The following is a 16,306-nucleotide window of genomic DNA, read 5'->3' on the forward strand; positions in this document are numbered from 1 at the left end:
TTTAAATTATAATATTTTAGCTATATTGGGTTAAAATTTAGAAATTAATTTCATGTGTTTCTTTTTATTTTTTAATTGGCTACTAAATAGTGTTTCACGAAATTATATATGTGGCTCATTTTATATTTGTATTGGACAGTGCTATAGGGGAAAACCCTCTACCCAGCCCCCCTTGGCCCACAGCCCGGGAGATTCTTCCCTTCTCTCCTTGCTGTTCCAAAGATGAAAGGGATTTCTTTCCCACTTCTACAATCAGAGATGAAACAGGGAGCAACCAAGAGAAGATTAATATTAGGGTCATTTTTAAGATATGAATATATGTAAACTAAAAATTTCTAATTTGGAGTTGACTGTCTCATATGGAGAAGGCAATGGCACCCCACTCCAGTACTCTTGCCTGGAGAATCCCAGGGATGGGGGAGCCTGGTGGCTGCCATCTATGGGGTCACACAGAGTCAGACACGACTGAAGTGACTTAGCAGCAGCAGCAGCAGTCTCATTACAGAAAAGGCTTTGTTGAGAGTGATTATCTGGAACAAACTGGTTCTTTAGGAAGAAAGTCACAACTAAGACTCAGTAATATCACCCGGTAACAGAGTCCTTCAAAAGGCAGTACCAGACCACACCAACCGTGGGTGACTATCTGGAACAACTAGATCCTTCATACATCATGGCCCCTGCACAACCACTTTGGAAAACAGGAAATGCCTTATGAAGTTAAGACACTGTTATCAGATGACTAAATGATCCTACTCCAGGTATTTACTCAAGAAAAATAAAAACATGTTCACAAGACATATGTTCAAAACAAGACTTGTACACAAATATTCAAAGGAGTTTTGCTCATAATAACCAAAATCTGAAAACAAACCAAATACCTGCCAACAGATAAATGGTTCAACGAACTGTGGTATATTCATAGAGTGATACTACCTCATAACAACAACAAAAACATGCAACAACGAAGTCAGATACAAAAAGAACATACATATGAAGGACTTGCCTGGCAGTTCAGTGGTTAAGACTCTGAGCTTCCAATGAAGGGGGAGTTCAATCCCTGATCAGGGAACTAAGATCCCACATACTCCTGCAACACAGCCAAAAGGAAGGGAAAAAAAAAGAATACATACTATATGATTCAGTTGAATAGAATATTCACTGTTCAGTTCAGTTCAGTGGCTCAGTCGTGTCCGACTCTCCCCGACCCCATGAATTGCAGCACGCCAGGCCTCCCTGTCCATCACCAACTCCTGGAGTTCACTCAGACTCATGTCTATCGAGTCCGTGATGCCATCCAGCCATCTCATCCTCTGTCGTCCCCTTCTCCTCCTGCCCCCAATCCCTCCCAGCATCAGAGTCTTTTCCAATGAGTCAACTCCACATGAGGTGGCCAAAGTACTGGAGTTTCAGCTTTAGAATCATTCCTTCCAAAGAAATCCCAGGGCTGATCTCCTTCAGAATGGACTGGTTGGATCTCCTTGCAGTCCAAGGGACTCTCAAGAGTCTTCTCCAACACCAAAGTTCAAAAGCATCAATTCTTCGGCACTCAGCCTTCTTCACAGTCCAACTCTCACATCCATACATGACCACAGGAAAAACCATAGCCTTGATTAGACGGACCTTTGTTGGCAAAGTAATGTCTCTGCTTTTGAATATGCTATCTAGGTTGGTCATAACCTTCCTTCCAAGGAGTAAACGTCCTTTAATTTCATGGCTGCAGTCACCATCTTCAGTGATTTTGGAGCCCCCCAAAATAAAAGTCTGACACTGTTTCCACTATTCCCTCATCTATTTCCCATGAAGTAATGGGACCGGATGCCATGATCTTCGTTTTCTGAATGTTAAGCTTTAAGCCAACTTTTCACTCTCCACTTTCACTTTCATCAAGAGGCTCTTTAGTTCTTCCTCACTTTCTGCCATAAGGGTGGTGTCATCTGCATATCTAAGGTTATTGATATTTCTCCCGGCAATCTTGATTCCAACTTGTGTTTCTTCCAGAGTTTCCTTTACCACCTTGCTGTCAATATCCTGTGGCCCACCTCCACTCCATGAAATTACTAATTTGTCTTTGTAAATTGATTCTGAAACAAGACAAAATCAATTTACAAAGACAAATTAGCAATTTCATGGAGTGGAGGTGGGCTACAGGATATTGACAGCAAGGTGGTAAAGGAAACTCTGAGGTGAAAAGAAGTTGTATATCTTAACTGGGGTGGTATTAATAGTTACATTGGTATTTGCATTTACCTAACTTACTACTTTAAAGTGGATGCATTTTATTGCATATAAATTATACCTCAACAAAATTATTTTTTAAGGCAGTACTATATTTTTATAGCAAAAAGAAACCCTAGGAAGTTCATCCTGAAGTTGCAAATTTTTATCAGGTTTACACGCACACATACCCAAACTTGATTGCTCTTAATAATGTACTGAATTTTTTTCTTAAAAATAGATTTTTGGTCAGAGAAAATTCATAAATATTCCATAATTGAGTTGTTTCAACTTCTGCAATACTCATTCTTTACTATGTAACACGTAAGACAGGTTTATAACATTTATCTAAGATTTTGGAATTTTGTACTAGTACTCCTTTATCTTATTTTCCACATCTATAAAAATAGTTCATCTGATAACACATTGATTCCTCAGTACAGCACTGTCCAGTGGAATTTCTATGAGTATGAAAAGCTCAATATCTGTGCTATCCAATATGGTAAGCATAGCCTTAGAACAAAACTTTAAAGACAATGTCTATTATAAGAAAAAATATTTTCATGATCCATTATACTTTAATACAAAAATGTTTTAAACTATACTTTGGAAATCTTTCAATAAAATGAAGATAATGTTCTATGTGAAAGGATAAATGAGTGGTACATATAAATACCAGGTATTAATCTTGAGCATATCTGGTTGTCAAGTTAGGTGGAATTGTCTGTTAATGTCAATATTTAAGGAAAATTCAACTAAAGACCTAAAAGCTAATTACATGGCTGATTTGAGTACCATGTTACCTCTCTAGACAGCAGATGATCTCCATAATTTAGATATGAAGGTCAGTCCTTGCTGCTGCTAAGTCGCTTCAGTCGTGTCCGACTCTGTGCAGCCCCATAGATGGCAGCCCACCACGCTCCCCCATCCCTGGGATTCTCCAGGCAAGAACACTGGAGTGGGTTGCCATTTCCTTCTCCAATGCATGAAAGTGAAAAGTGAAAGCAAATTCACTCAGTCGTGTCTGACTCTTCATAACCCCATGGACTGTAGCCCACCAGGCTCCTCCGTCCATGGGGTTTTCCAGGCAAGAGTCCTGGAGTGATGTGCCATTGCCTTCTCCAATAATATTTGTTAGAAGGGCCTTTAGACATAAATAGACTGAGGCATCAGAAGTGTACCCTTGTCCTCTGTCACTGTTATCACCACAGGACTCTGAGCAACAGAGATGGCTATTACCTTTCTGGCTACTGGGAATGCTACTGGTACCACTTCATGGGACCAGGATAAAGTAGAGGAATCCCAGATATTCTGGCTGGACAACTAGCATGAGGGCTACAGGAAGCGATTTCCACAGTCATACATTTTACCTGGAAAACACATTTTCTGGTGCACTGGTGAAGTTTTGTAGGAGCAATTTTTAGATGAAATAAGATTTTATGGCTTTTGGAACTGATTTATAACCTCACCATAACTATAACTTGTCTGTTATTTGAGAGATCCTTGTATCATAGCTCAGTTGGTAAAGAATCTGCCTGCCATGAAGGAGACCTGGGTTTGATCCCTGGGTTGGGAAGATTCCCTGGCAAAGGGAAAGGCTGTCCACTCCAGTATTCTGGCCTGGAGAATTCCATGGACTGTATAGTCCATGGGGTCACAAAGAGTTGGACATGACTGAGCAACTTTCAGTCACTCACTGTATCTTTAAATACATCAAGCAGGTCTAGAGTTTGCAGGGCAGGAATTCTCTGTGGCTCACTGAACACCTAAGTAAAGGCATCTTACTAGGGCAAAAGCAACACGACTTCTGAAAGGGAAGACTCATGCCGCAGGAATCTAGTAAAGTTCACTAAGGCTAAGTCTGAAGACAAGGGAGACTTTATAGAATTTTAGAGTATGAATTTATTTGAACGGTCCACACCTTTTGACAAAGTGCCATATCTAAAGTGTTTTGCTCTGTGTAGAAATCAGCCCTGCTGTGGAAGTACGGCATTTCTTATGCTCATAAGAAAGAAAATAAGGGTTTTCTGCAAGGACTAGGGCAGGTCCTGGGTGGGTTTGGGAAAGAGTGATACAGCTATTGTTAGGGTGAATCGCAATAGATTGCGATAATGCTTTAAACATTATTTGATTTTATCTCAGTTCAGTTCAATGGCACCCCACTCCAGTACTCTTGCCTGGAAAATCCCATGGACGGAGGAGCCTGGTAGGCTGTAGTCCATGGGGCCACTAAGAGTTGGACATGACTGAGCGACTTCCCTTTCACTTTTCACTTTCATGCATTGGAGAAGGAAATGGCAACCCACTCCAGTGTTCTTGCCTGGAGAATCCCAAGGACGGGGGAGCCTGGTGGGCTGCCATCTATGGGGTCCCACAGAGTCAGACACGACTGAAGTGACTTAGCAGCAGCAGCAGTTCAGTTCAGTCGCTCAATTGTGTCCCACTCTTTGTGACCCCATGGACTGTAGCATGCCAAGCTTCCCTGTCCATCACCAACCCCTGGAGCTTGCTCAGACTCATGTCCATCAAGTCGGTGATGCCATCCAACTGTCTCATCCTCTGTTGTCCCCTTTTCCTCCTGCCTTCAATCTTTGCAAGCATCATGGTCTTTTCTAATGAATCAGTCCTTTACATCAGGTAGCCAAAGTATTGGAGTTTCAGCTTCAGCATCAGTCCTTCCAATGAACATTCAGGACTGATTTCCTTTAGCATTGACTGGTTTGATATCCTTGCAGTCCAAGGGACTCTCAAGAGTCTTCTGCAACACCACAGTTCAAAAGCATCAATTTTCAGTTCTCAGCCTTCTTTATGGTCCAACTCTCACATCCATACATGACTACTGGAAAAACCATAGCTTTGACTAGATGGACCTTTGTCGGCAAAGTGATGTCTCTGCTTTTTAATATGTTGTCTAGGTTGATTATAACTTTTCTTCCAAGGAGCAAGCGTCTTTTAATTTCATGGCTGCAGTCTCCATCTGCAGTGATTTTGGAGCCCAAGAAAATAATGTGTGTCACTGTTTCCATTGTTTCCCCATCTATTTGCCATGAAGTGATGGGACTGAATGCCATGATCTTCATTTTTTGAATGTTGAGTTTCAAGCCAGCTTGTTCACACTCCTCTTTCACTTTCAAGAGACTCTTAAGTTCCTCTTTGCTTTCTGCCATAAAGGTGGTATCATCTGCATATCTGAGGTTATTGATATTTCTCCTGGCAATCTTGATTCCAGTTTGTGCTCCATCCAGCCTGGCATTTCGCATGATGTACTCTATATATTTTTCCAGTGGTCATGTATGGATATGAGAGTTGGACAGTGAAGAAAGCTGAGCGCTAAAGAATTGATGCTTTTGAACTGTGGTGTTGGAGAAGACTCTTGAGAGTCCCTTGGACTGCAAGGAGATCCAACCAGTCCATTCTGAAGGAGATCAGCCCTGGGATTTCTTTGGAAGGAATGATGCTAAGGCTGAAACTCCAGTACTTTGGCTACCTCATGTGAAGAGTTGACTCATTGGAAAAGACTCTGATGCTGGGAGGGATTGGGGGCGGGAGGAGAAGGGGACGACAGAGGATGAGATGGCTGGATGGCATCACTGACTCGATGGACATGAGTCTGAGTGAACTCCAGGAGTTGGTGATGGACAGCGAGGCCTGGCATGCTGCAATTCATGGGGTTGCAAAGAGTTGGACACGACTGAGTGACTGAACTGAACTGAACTGAACTGAAAGTACTTATAACATGCTAGATTACCTGGTGGTTTTAAAAATATGTCCACAGATACCTGATGCTCCTCCCTTCAAGAAATGTGCCTTTGGGGCCCTTGCCTTGGATGTAGGCAGAACTTACTGGTTTGCTTCAGTGGATAAAGTGCACTGGGGGTGGTGTGGTTTTGAAGGCTAGGTCATTAAAAAGGCCCTGCAGTTTCTATGTTGGTTGTTCCTCTCTTGGATTGCTTATTCTGGGAGAGGTCAGCTGTCATGTCCTAAGGAAAAGTCCACATGGCCAGAAACTGAGGCCCCTAGCTGATAGCTACCTGAGGAATATTCCTGAAAGCACTTCCTCCAGTCCAACTCACTTCAGATGACTACAGGCCCAGATGACATCTTCTGGAGACCCCCATCCAGAGCCACCCAGCTGAGTGGAGCTCCTGCTTTCTTAACCCTCAGCAACGGGCATTAGGGGACTTCCCTGGTGGTCCAATGGCTAAGACTCTGAGTTACCAATGCAGGGGGCTCCGGTTCCATTCATGATCAGGAAACTAGATCTCACATACCACAACCAAGAGTTCCCACACTGCAACAAAAATTGAAGATCCCTTGGACTGAAACTAAGACCCCGTGAAATAAAATAAATATTTTTTAAAAAACCATAAATTTACATTTGTGTGCAATTTTGCATCACAAAATCTCAATTACCCTAATTCTACTATAAGAAGAGCTTGTCCTTCTGGGTATATTTTATATAAGAACTTCTAGATGTTTTTTGAAATCTGTTAATATATTTTGGATACCCTTTGAAACAGCTCAATGTTCTCATTAAAGCTAATACAAATGTAAACGGAACAATAATTTTCCTAACATAGCATAAAGGAAAGGTAATTATTAATGTTCTGATGCTTTACAAGGAGCTGGCTCTTTTTACTGCTAAACACAATTGTGCTAAAAGATGATTTTCAAGGAATAATTGTTCAACTGTGTGTGTGTATGTTAGTCACTTAGTCATATCCAACTCTCTGGACACCATGGACTGTAGTCCACCAGCTCCTCTGTCCATGGGATTCTCCAGGTAAGAATACTGGAGTGGATTGCAATTTCCTTCTCCAGCAGATCTTCCTGACCCAGGGATCAAACCCAGGTCTCCTGCACTGCAGGCAGATTCTTTACCATCTGAGCTATAGTTGAGTAATGGCTTTGACTTCTAGGTTACCAGATAAGAAGAAACAGGAAACCCTCAGTTTCCACATACTTTCAAGAGCCTTTAAACTTTGGTTTGTGTATTACAAATTAAATTTAAGTACCAAAGAAAAAATCAACAGTTCACACATTTCACCATGATCCTAGGTGTATTCATCTCCTATTATAGACTTAAAAGAAAAAACAAAATCAGCACATTTGTATTCTTGTTACCAAAGTGTTCTCAGTTCTTCTGTGCCCCAAATCAATATCATAAGGCTTGGGACACTCCTGTTTGCTATTCCAGCCTCTTGCATTTGCTTCAAGTGTTATCCAGGGGCTGTGAGACCTGAAAGCTCTCAGTCTAAGTACTTGGTTAGTCAGGCCCTGGGACTAGCTTCACGCTGCTTGCTTTTACTTGATTTAAAGCAGTTTATCTTCTCAATATGGTTTGAAATTTTCTTCTAAAAAATACTCTGGAAAGTGGCCCTAAAGTGTTCTCTGTGGTACTCCAGATCTCTTATTCAACCCAACACATTTTTAAAAATTTAGTTGAGGGCCAATGCATATTCTGTTTCCCCTGGAGTATACCACATGTGAAAGTTAGGACTTTTCCAGGAGAAAGAAGCTTATAGAGTCCCAGGTATCTGTTTCCACTGAGTTTTTGCAAAATCCTAATTAGAATTATCTCCTATATGTGATCTGCTATTTCCATCAGAAATCCCTTCCTCATGATAAGACTTCTCTACCCTATCTCATGGCACAGGTATGTTTGCTCTGAACTGACATATCCACTAAAGGGTCACACAAAATAAACCCTTATAATCTGTCAGGTGTTAGAAACAAGATATCTAAACTTGTCAGAGACATAAAAGTTCAGAAGTAAAAGTTAAGTGCAACAAAATAGTTATATTTGTTACTACTTTCAAAGGAACTTTTTGTTTTCTAATTCTCAGTCCTGTTAATCAGATGAGGATTTATTGCAGCAACTGGAATGACCCATGAAGCATAGGAAGGAGGTGGTGAAGAACAAATAGTTTTCTCTTTTGTGTTTGTTATACTATCTCCCTCCCTCAATACACAGTACTATCTAAGAGTAACACAATCATGTTTAGGCAGAAATTATTCTTAAGATGGGCTAGTCATAGGCCAAAATTAGACAAAGCTTAAGTTTTTCTTTGATCCTTTTATCATTCCTATTCCACATACTCACATCTGTTTCATTCATTCATTCATAAAATATCTGCCAAGTACTGTCTATGTATTCCCCTGGAGTAGGAAATGTCAACCCATTCCAGTATTCTTGTCTGGAGAATTCCATGGACAGTGGAGCCTGGAGGGCTATAGTCCAAGTGGTTACAAAGAGTCAGACATGACTGAGCGACTATGCACGCATGCACACGTCCACATCTTAGGTACTGTTTAAGATACTGAGGAATCTAAAAATAAGTAGTTGTGAATAAAATAAAGTCCTTGCCATTACATTAAAAATAACAAATATGCAACATATCAGATGGTGAATACAGTGAAAAATAAAGTTGGGGAGAAGGGATAAGGAGTGATGGAAGGTGGGGCGTGAGAGATGTTCTAGATTTTATCTAGAATAAGACAGGCCTCCCTGATAAGATAACATTTGAAATGAGACCTAAAGGAAGTGAGGGGAGAGTAAGCATATGGATACTGGATGTTTCAGGCATAAGAAAAAGCAAAGGCAGAGGCTCTGAGGCAGAAGCTGTTGGACTCTGTCAGGAGCAACAAAGATGCTAGCATAGCTAGCTAGTGGGAAATGAGAAGGAAAAGAGTAGTAAAAGTTGAGGTCAGGGAGATCATGACAGGCTGCAAGAGACTGAGCAGAGCAGTGACTTGATCTCACTTTTATTTTAGCAGGATCCCTGTGGTTGCAGTAACCAGAAAAGAAATATGGGTGGGAAGAGCATACTGCAGTCATTCAGGCAACAGATGATGATGTCCTGGAGTAGGGTGGGAGCAGTGGAGTTGGTGAGAAGTGGTTAGAGAATGGAAACATTGTGAAGGCAGAAATAAAAGAATCTCCTGATGGATTGAATGTGCAGTGGGAAAGCAAGCCTCAACAACTGGAAGAGTGGCATTACCATATCCTGAAATGCATAAAAGTGGACGAAAATGAAAAGTTTGACGTATTAAATTTGTAATTCTCCCTAGAAATTCAGGAGAAGGAGGTAGCAACCCACTCCAGTATTCTTGCCAGAGAATCCTATGGTCAGAGGAGCCTGTTGGGCTACTGCTGTCCATGGGGTCGCACAGAGTCAGACACGACTGAAGCGACTTAGCATGCATGCATGCATTGGAGAAGGAAATGGCAACCCACTCTAGTATTCTTGCCTGGAGAATTCCGGGGACAGAGGAGCCTGGCGGGCTGCCATCTATGGGGTCACACAGAGTTGGACACGACTGAAGTGACTTAGCAGCAGCAGCTAGAAATTCAAATAGAGATGTTGAGTGAGCAGTTGAATAGATGATTCTAAAGTTTAGGATAGAAGTTCAGGCTAGAGATAAACTTTGGGTTTATAGTGTAAAGGTGGAATTTAAAGCCACTGAGACTAGAGGAAATCATGCTGGGATGAGTCATAAAGAACATGATGATAAGAATATTTAACTCTGTTAATGCACATAGTGGTGGACACTGTTCTAAGCACTTGACATAGACATTTCATTTAGTCTTTATAACCACTGGAAATAGCTACTTTTATTATCCTCAATTTATAGATGAGGAAACCGAATCTTGGCGACATTAAGTGACTTTCTTATGATCAAACACCTAGTAAGTGATAGGGCTGTCTGTTCAAACCTAGGCAGAAAGAAAAGTAAACTATTGTACGTGAGAGCCCTGAGACACTTCAGCTTTTAGCATTCAGGGGGATATAAAAAAGAACTAGCAGAGGAGACTGAGCAGGAGGATCCAATGGGTAGGAAAAGAAGGTAGAATGGTACTTCTATTGCCCAAAGGACAAAAGGGGAAAATGCTCATGGGGGTCAAATGCTGCTGGTGGCTCCAGGAAGATGAGGACAGAACACTGACCGTGGCATTTACAAAAGTGGCTCTTTACAAGGCTGCTTTGAAACAGCAGTGGAGTTAAATCAGAGTGGTAGTGGGGGAGTTAAATCTCTCACAGTCAGAGAGGGTGTGAGAGAAGACATATGAGGCGTTAGGGTTCAGCTCTTTGGAGTTCAGCACAGATACCACTCCAGATCCAGTCATAGGTATTCACACATGGATATGAATCAAAGTGACTGGTGAGATGAACACATTAAAAAAATAGAGATTTGATTGGGAGCTTGGTGAGAAAAAGATACGGGTAACATTATAGTCCTTTTCAAGGAGAACAAACTTGATTTCCTTTCGCTTGGCATTCAGTCTTGGACCTTCCTTTGTTAAATAAGCTCCAAATTTGCTTACATCCTCCCTCCAAAATAAAAACTCTCCTGGGTCATGTTTTATTTCCTCACATCCTCAGCCTGGTACAGAACCAGCAAAAAAGGGTACAAATAAAAGTGTGATAGATCCTAACATCCTAAATATTGAATATCCTACCCTGAAGTTATTGTAGACTACTTGCTGTTCCCATAAAAAAGCCCATATTTGTCTCTGTGGACTGCACTCAGTCATTCAAATTGATTAAAATTTTATATCTATCTTTTAAAAGCCATATGTGAGATCTTTTCCTATTATTTGGGTATTTTCATAGTAGTTTACTCTCCATCCCTATGGTCCCCTCACCCCCACCATTAGAAGTTAGTAAAGCTTCTCTTAGCATAAGACTACCTTCTCAAAGTCCTCAGAGCACCTTATTTCCATACTTTCCCTTGTATTTTACCTATGCGAACGTGTCTTAGCTTGTCTGTTCTCTTACCTTTTTATAGTCCAGGACAGGGACTGTCACCTGTTTTGATTCCCTACAGCCCAGTGCTTAGCACAGAGGGAGTAAGTACTCAAGGTATGTATCTTAAATTAATGAGTGAATATGAAAGTTGATTGAGTTGAATTAATACTGATCTATACTGAATAATACCAAAGCTAAATGCAGACAGTGAGACTGCCCATTTCACATGGCAACAACCTCATAGTGTTCCTAGCTTAAGGTCATAATATTTCTAGCTAAGTTTATGAAAGGTTAAGAAGTACAGGACTATAAAATATCAAAATTATAACAACTAAGCCCAATTAAATTAGAAGTCTATAGTTTGTTGGTTTGCTTTCTGGGGTTTTTTTGCACTTAAGATATTTTTAGATATTTGTTGAATAATTAATATGCCTACTAATTTGTTGTTTCATAACTTCTCACATCTGAATCAGTGAGTATTCTTTTAATTTACATTATTTCTGATCACCTGGTTCATACAATTATGAAGTGATCAGGCTATTAATTCAGTTATGAAAATTCAGATTTCACTGGTACACAGAGGTGATAAAACCAAAGGGATATAATAACCTTAGTTAAGAATTTCATATCTAATGGTTAATGGTAGAATCTTGAAAACTGAGATTTCAGACTTCTTGCAAATATCTGAAATGCAATATTAATATATTTCCCCAAAACCTTTAATGACATAAAATAGCACAATATTTTATTACATTAACATGTAATAGAAGCTGTTGTCAGATGATGGGTTGAGCAGATGCCAAAATGAGGAAGGAGGAAGGGTATTTACTATGATCACTCTCCATGTTACACTTGATTTTACAGTTTGGCTTTCATTACTCATCCAAAGGACTTAGTTACAAATTTGCCACGGTGATTCAGGGGGTGAACTGCTTTGTGACAAGGATAGACAATTCTTCTGACTGGAGCTTAAACCACAAATTGCCCATTTTATTCTATTTTGGGATGAATATTATATTTTTTCAACTGCTGATGCTATCCATGTTAGATTCCATATAAGAAGGAGACTTCCGGAATCTTAAAACTAGAAAGATAAAAAAGTAGTTAACTTGTTGATTTACACACGAGAAAACTGAGGCCAGGGAAACTTGTCAGGCATCCAAATCACAGAACTAGTTAACATCAAAGCTGAAACTCAAATCCAGGCACCCTGCCTCCAGTTTCTATACTTCCCATTCTTTGAGCTGTCCTTCATTTGCACATAAGACAAGTAATTTGAGTGACTTGGGGATTCTGGGAATGGCTCTATTCACCAGAAAATAAACTTTTTATTTGCCATAGGTTCTACCCTCTTTGAAGATGAAAATACCTTTAGAAAGTAAAAATAATAATTAACGTTTATATAGCACTTCACAAAGGAATGTCCACGTATTTTGAGGCCGGTAGCTGCTATCTCAAAGATAGTTGTCAGCATTTTACTGGGATAAGATCCTGTGACAGAGGAGTCGAAACATCTGTGGAAGCGAGGGTTCATTTGGGTGGGGTCTTTTGCAAAACTGCTTGAGGCCAAGCAACTGGAAGGGATGGGTAAAGAGAGACTACTTTCTAAGGAGGCCATTTCTTTGAAAAGCTACATCAGTGATTCTAACTGGTGGCGAGTTTGTCCCCCAGAACATCTTTGACAACGTCTAGAGACATCTCTGATGGTCACAAATAGGGGTAGTGGTGGTGTTGGTATCTAGGGGGTAAGAGACCAGGGGGGATGCTGCTACACATCCTAGATTGCACAGAAAGAAAGTGAAGTCACTCAATTGTGTCCGACTGTTTGCGACCCCGTGGACTGTGGCCCACCAGGCTTCTCCGTCTATGGGATTTTCCAGGCAAGAATACTGGAGTGGGTTGCACAGGACAGCCCCCAAAGAATTACTTGGCCCAAACATCAATACCGCTAAAGTTGAGAAACCCCGAGCTAAAAGGAAAACAAACAAAAACTCATCGAGGAACTAAAGGAAGTTTCTTGAATTATTACTTATTTCCGTATTTAACAACTTAGAAAAGGAAATCGATCTCTTCTCACACACATTTTTTCTTTCCTTTCCTTTCTGGATATGGCTAACAGTTTCCAGGGAATCTTGAAGACTGTTCATGTGGATTTCCTTGCACTGGATGTGGGTTGGCCCAGGTACTTGAGTTTTGTGCAACAGCTGTGGCCCTCTTCTGTGGCATCCTTCCTGTCTGGTTTTCAGAATTCGGTCTTGGTTCTGGCTTTGTGAAGTCTTCCATGGTAGCAGAGAATTCTTTCGTGGGACACCACACGCATCCAGGTGCTCGGGTATGCCATGGTTCTTTTTTACACAAATGTTAGATTGTGTGACGTGCTTCACAGGACATGACGAGTAGCCTCAAGGGAAACCAGATTTTCTTCAGCAGCTGACGGACATTCGGGGAGATAAGAAAGGTCTGGAGACCGTGAGCCCGCCCACTGCGTCTTAGCGAAACCTCACGTCCTCACATAACCTGGCCAGTGAGCTCAAGCCAAAAGCAGTTCCCCAGCGCCTGAAAGCCCGAAACACTTCGCGTTTTCCACTTGAGGCGCGCGAGTGCGCGCGCGGCCGGCCCCTCGGGAGCTGCAGAGCGGACCAATGAGAGGGCCCGTTCTCCGCGCCGGCTCGGGATTGGGCGAATCGCGCGAGCCTCTCTGCCAAACAGCGGGCAGGCGTGCAGAGGAGCGGCTGGGATAGGCGCGCCCACTGCGCCAGAGTCCCGGGAGCGCGTGCGCGGTCTTGCGCGGTCTCGAGGTGGAGTCACTGGCGGCGACGGCGGCGACTGGGGGTGGGGCGGGGGCGGGGATTTAAGATTGTGAGGTAGGGAATCGCGAGTTTCTGGATTCTTTATCCGGTATTTTAAGTGCCGCTGGGAAGCTGTCGTTTCTGCAGTGTTTAGAGGAGGCCGGGGCGGGAGGAGCGGCGGCCGCCGTGGCGCGGAGGTAAGAGGCTGACCGGCGGCGGCTCGGTGTGGCGGTCTTAATCAACAGGTCCCCGCGAGCGGCTGGGGGAGGCACGGCCGCGCTCACCCCCTCCCCCACGCGCGGGCCAGGGCGGGACCCCGGGCTGCTTCGCGGGCTGCTCCAGGCAGCGGGAGCCTGGCCGGCAGCGGAGGGTGTTAGCTCAACCTTTGTCCCTCGGAGGAACGCTGCCTGGCGGTGCCCGCTCCCTCTGCCTTGGCTAACGACCCACCACGGCGGGTCTCCTGCCCTCCCGGCCCGAGGTGCAGGGAGGCGCCTGCCCTCTGCGCCCGCGCCTCGGGGTTCGCAACTCTCCGGACTCGCTCCAGGCCGGGTCCGGGATCTTGGCGGGGCGAAGAACACGGAACACTTTCCTCTGGTAGACGGAATGTAGTCGTCGTTTCTCTGCCTGACTCAGCTGCTGGTATTCGGCTCCTCGCTGCAGTCTTGAAACAAACAGTTCTTACTTCCTCGCAACCATTTTTAAAGAAAAGCCTAATCCCGTTCATGGTTTCTGGTAATTTAAGTTTTCAGATTGAAGTTGGAAGCTTGTAAATTGTTGTCAGCTGCGTTTAACGAGAGAGTTTAAACAATCTTGGGTGCAAATTATGTAACTTCCTAATGATAATAACTCACCTTCTGTCTAGTTGATTGACATACTGTAAGATGTTCAGAATTTAGGTTTCCGTCTTAAGGTTTTTCTTGGCAGTTGACGTTCAAATTAAAATCTCATACCTAGGAGGTTTTTAGAAGTAGTACATAGTGTGTGTTTTTATCTCCGTTCTCGTTTAGAATTGTGAAAATTTAGATTTGGCAAGCCCTTGGAACAAACGTTTTGAAATTTCGATTTTAATGACAAGGTGAAAGGTGTTAATATTTGTGTTTTTTTAAAGTGTTACGTGTTAATGATAGTGTTCTAGTTATGCTTTTGGATTATACCAGAAATTAATAACCTAACAAATTCTTCAATAGGAACAAGTGGCATGCTGGTTATTGGTGTCTTTGAAGTGTAAGTATTGGGATAATGAAATTGTTAAATAAGCTCTTTTGGATAGTAGACTACTATTTACTAGATTTCTATAGATTTGCATGTTACAGGTTTTAAAAGGCTTTTTATACTATTGTAGCAAGCAGAAGCTATTACAGTGTAGGAACTCTGTAGATGAAACAGGCAAAAAAAATACAGAAAGAAATTCATGATTTTATCTTTGTTAAAGTCAAGTAAACTTGCCATGTAGTTCAATGACTTCTGGCCACACAGACTTGAAGTTGAGAAGATTGACTCATTAATATTAACGTATTTTAGAATGATAAACTACAAAAGGATATGCAAATTTTACTTGAGGGTTGCCCAAGGTAGTAGTAGAACTTTCCCTCTTAGTTCTATCGGTAAAGAATCTGCCTGGAGTGCAGGAGACCTGGGTTTGATTCCTGGGTCAGGAAGATCCTCTGCCCACTCCAGTATTCTTGCCTGGAGAATCCCGGGAACTCTGCCTGGCAGGCTACAGTCCATGGGATCGCAAGAGCTGGACACGACTTAGTGACTATACCACCACCACCAAGTTAGTAGGGTGAGTTTAGAAGTTTATATGCTCTTTCTGAATGGTTATTACATGATTAAAAAGCTCATCACAGACATAAAAGAAATTTGGCCCTTTTTTGGTATCAGTATCCTTGTTGAGTTGGAAATAATCTTTAGTCTTTGTATAGTCTAACCTCTTCATTTTCCAAGAAAAAGAAAGTGAGGTATGTAGATAGATTAGTTAGCAGCAGAGTTGGAACTAAATGCTAAAATGCTTGCCTTATGATAAGTTAAACTCTTCTGAAAAATCATATATGGAGCCAGCAGAGTTGAATTTTTTCCCTCGTGCATTTTTTCTTTTTCTTTTTAAAATAACCACTAACCACAATTAATTCATTCCTTGACTGAAGGATTATTCTCAGTTTTTCAGTATTTCAGACAATGTTTAGTGAACATCCGTATGTGTATCTCCTTGAACACATTTGTAAAGTTTTCTCTGGAATGAATTCCTGGGCCATAGGTTGATGTGCATTTTCAACTTTGCCAGCTGCCAAATAATACTCTAAAGTTGTAACAATTTACAGACCTGCCAACAGTGTATGAGTCACCCTTATCCATTATCCACGTTTAGAATTGCCAGATTGGCATCAGATTTTTTAATTTGTGCCAGTTTGATGGGTGAGAAATGATATAATTATTTTCCTTCTTTAACAAAGGTTTTAACTTTATTTTTAATTTTGGTGAAGTGAAATTAACTCTTTTTGTTGTACAGTTATTTTGACAGATACATAGAGCTATGCAACTACCAAAATTGAG

The 16,306-nt window shown here is 41.7% G+C and overlaps 1 protein-coding gene across 9 annotated transcripts in view; it reads left to right on the top strand.

The window, feature by feature from the left end:
- The first annotated feature begins 13,799 nt into the window (after positions 1-13,799).
- Positions 13,800-16,306, top strand: part of PALS1 (protein associated with LIN7 1, MAGUK p55 family member) — a 90,832-nt gene continuing 88,325 nt past the window's right edge. For 4 of the 9 annotated variants that reach the window (XM_070797739.1, XM_070797738.1, XM_070797736.1 and 1 more), the window contains exon 1: positions 13,800-13,950. The gene's annotated coding sequence lies outside the window, so the exon portion shown is untranslated. Of the gene's footprint in view, positions 13,951-14,151; positions 14,486-14,534; positions 14,978-16,306 lie in introns of those variants that run through there. The other 5 variants (XM_019969083.2, XM_019969084.2, XM_070797737.1 and 2 more) reach the window with 5 other exon arrangements.

Source organism: Bos indicus, chromosome 10, assembly GCF_029378745.1.
Source record: "Bos indicus isolate NIAB-ARS_2022 breed Sahiwal x Tharparkar chromosome 10, NIAB-ARS_B.indTharparkar_mat_pri_1.0, whole genome shotgun sequence".
Taxonomy (NCBI): Eukaryota; Metazoa; Chordata; class Mammalia; order Artiodactyla; family Bovidae; genus Bos; species Bos indicus.